The sequence below is a fragment of the Coenobita brevimanus genome, unplaced genomic scaffold (assembly GCF_032717465.1).
Source record: "Coenobita brevimanus isolate Jiangsu-jjx unplaced genomic scaffold, ASM3271746v2 jjx.HiC_scaffold_2851, whole genome shotgun sequence".
Classification (NCBI taxonomy): domain Eukaryota; kingdom Metazoa; phylum Arthropoda; class Malacostraca; order Decapoda; family Coenobitidae; genus Coenobita; species Coenobita brevimanus.
Window position 1 is genome coordinate 46,395 of NW_027643820.1, and position 3,432 is coordinate 49,826.

Below are 3,432 nucleotides of genomic sequence, written 5' to 3' on the forward strand. Positions count from 1 at the left end.
ACCACCTTTACTTCAGTGATTTATTGTTCAACCGAGCGAGCGTAGAGAGCAAGCAAGCGAGAACACTATATGACATGGTATAATAGGGTGGCAGAGAACAGCGCCAAGACTGCGTTGTCTAGGAAACTATTAAAGCCACAACGGATCTATGGACATCATTAGAAACCTAGTAAAAAAAAATAATAGGAGTTACTTGAGGGACTTTTCTCAAAATTTGCCGCGCCAGTTCTGATAGTTATCAAAGGAAAATAAACGTACCAAACTGAGCACCAGAACCGAGTTATTTTAGTTTTTAAAACTACTGCTGATCTGTTCAGACAGCTGGAAAGCTTATGAAGAAGCAATTGATACTAAAGTTAAATAGACGCATGGTCAGTGTAGCGGGGTTTCGCCACTCCGCCCCCCCCGTAGGCCGTATGGCGTGAGTGGAAATACGTATATAAATGAAGCCAAGGCATAAATATACATTGTGTGAAAGATACTGTGGATGGCTTGGTGAAATTATGGAGCCAGCAAGCGTTACGTACGGCATGAAACAGAGTGTTGTGAAGGGGCAAACCTGAAGTCGGGAGGGGAGAATCACCGGTGTTTTAGGGCTGGAATTATTGTGATTCTGATAGTGTAAATGCGTATGGAATTGTATGAAATATACGTCAAACAAGCTGCGAGTTTCCGTGAACGAGTGTGGTGTGTGCTAAAAATAGCGTTGCCTCAAACTCTCAGGGAGAAGCTGACTCACACACACTACATAACTCCTCATCTTCAAATCCCTGGTCTAACTGGACAACACCCCTGGAGGAAGTGAGTTCTGCAAATTTTGTTGATATATATATAATAATCTATTACCATTACCTCTCCAACTTTCAGACAAATAACCATTTTCTACAGATTACACATATGAAAGAAAGTAAATCTCCACAGCAGTAACTATAGAAGAGTTATGTTTATGTGTAGTAGGTTATAACAATAGGAAAACATCCATGGAAGATGTAACAGTCTGTACAGATAGGGGGAAAAAAAGTTGGTAGCATAGTCTTCAGGCAGGTGTGCAAGGAAAAAACTGTGTGTAAAAGTTGGTAGCGATCGGAAGAGTAACCTCACTTTGTCGGCCAATTACTCGAAAACTATTAGACTTATCGATTTCCTGTTACAACCATCATCAATACCACTAAATTCTACGTAAGATCAATACCAGAATGTAAGCCTTTGGTAGCGTTTTGGGGGGTAAAAGACGAGAGAAATGTTTTTGTTCCTAGCGGTTGTTGTGTGACAAGCGCTCGGAGTAATAACATCATTTTGTCGGCCAGTTACTCGAAAACTATTAGACTTATCGATTTTCTGTTACAACCATCATCAATACCACTAAATTCTACGTAGAATCAATACCAGAATGTAAGCCTTTGGTAGCGTTTTGGGGGGTAAAAGGCGAGGGAAATGTTTTTTTTCCTCGCGTTTGTTATCAGTGACATTCGCTCGGAGTACTAACCTCACTTTGTCGGCCAATTACTCGAAAACTATTAGACTTATCGATTTTCTGTAACAACCATGATCTATACCATTAAATTCTACGTATGATCAATACCAAAATGTAAGCATTATGTTACGTTTTGTGCGAGAAAAGGCGGTGGAAATGAGTGTCTCTTCGCGGCTGTTACCAATGATTAACGCTCGTAGTAATACTCTCACTTTGTCGGCCAATTACTCGAAAACTATTGGACGTATCGATTTCACGTTTGAACCATGATAAAGAGCAGTAAATTCTACGTATGTACAATACATAACTATGTAATATTTATGATAAGAATTCGTTGTTACGTAGGCGGGAACATTGCGTACGCCGTGCGCGCATCACGAAAGTCAATCACGGACGGAGTGCCTAGTACTTTCTTTCGATTTACTCGAGAACTATGAGGCGTATGGGGTTCTTCTTTGAGATGGGGAAAGCTGGTGAATTTGGGCATATTACTATGTAATAAAAACATAAGGTGTCTGGGAAAATTTAGCTATCAGAGGTCAGTGAATTTTTTCCGAAAATGGCTTTCAATTTTTGGCCATTTTCTCGAAAAGTATACATCATATCTCAACCGAATTTGTTTCGTTAGAAAGCTGATGAAATTCTCTATAAAAACTTATTAGATCATTTTCCTGTATGATGGAAAACATTCAAACGGTGATGTTGGGAAGTGAAAACAGTTTACTCGACCATGCTTCCAGGGCTAATAACTTTTTTTGCTGGTGTTTTCCTGTGTTTTGGTCCTGTTTATCAGATAGAACAAACATCAATGCCTACCTTGAAAAAGGTTTCATGGGAATACATGGATTTTTGGGTGGCGAAAATAAGGCAAGAATGTGTTTCATTCACTCAAATTTGCCGCGCGCGCGCTCCCCGGCCGGGCGGCTTGGTCGTATAAAATCGTGAGCCAAAAAACTTACTTAAACTTATCTGGTGCGAGAGGGTTAACATCAAGCAAGATGGATGGATGGATGGACGGATGGGTGGATGTGGAATCGTGGATGCTTGGACCGATGGTAGAGTTGCTGCTGTTTCGTCCTTCCACCTGCCGACAAAAATCATCATCATCATCATCATCGTCATCATCATAGCTGTCGTCGTCACATTCATCATCATCATTATATACACCATCATTCTCATTATCATTACCATTCTCATCATCATCATCATTATCATATTATCATCATCACCTACCTATCTATCTACTGTATTTATCTATATCTGTTTATCTATAGCCAGACGCCTTAATCCCGTAAGGGGTGACCACAAGCAAATCGCCTCCATGATGTACTGTCTTCTACCATTTAGCTCAAGTGCCAACGGCCATACCACGTTGAGTACACCGCTTCCCGTCCGATCAGCGAAGTTAAGCAACGTTGGGTCTGGTTAGTACTTGGATGGGTGACCGCCTGGGAACACCAGACGCTGTTGGCATCCCTACGTGTCAAGTGGGGTTGGTGGAGGATTAGTGCCCCTCCCTGTAAAACAATTAACTCTAAGCCCTTGGCCACCCCGTCTGGGATACATGGCGTCTGGCAATGAATGAAAAAAAAATCTCACTCATATGTTTCTACTCTTTCACTCCATCTCATCGTCGGTCTCCCCCTCCCCCTCTACCCTTCCAGCTAACTCATGTGCACTCTTCTAGTCATTCTCTTACTCGCCATCCTCTCGACATGGCCAAACCATCTCGAAGTGTTTCTCTTAACGCTTTCAGTCTCATCCACATCAGCATCACAACGCTCCTTCATCTTCCCATTTGTCTGTCTGTCTCTCTATGAAACTCCACATGCTCCTCTCAAGTAGCTCATTTCCACCGCTCTCTCTCTTGACTTGCGTCCTTTCAACAAGATCCAAGCTTCACTTCCATACTTTAAAGTGGGAATCACAGCATGCAGTGCCCTTTTTTTTTTTTTTTC

At 41.8% G+C, this 3,432-nt stretch overlaps 1 non-coding gene across 1 annotated transcript; it reads left to right on the plus strand.

Moving 5' to 3' along the window:
- Positions 1-2,828: 2,828 nt before the first annotated feature.
- Positions 2,829-2,947, plus strand: LOC145390112 (5S ribosomal RNA). The gene has a single exon (XR_013895569.1). It is a non-coding gene; the product is annotated as a 5S ribosomal RNA (ribosomal RNA).
- The last annotated feature ends 485 nt before the right edge of the window (positions 2,948-3,432 follow it).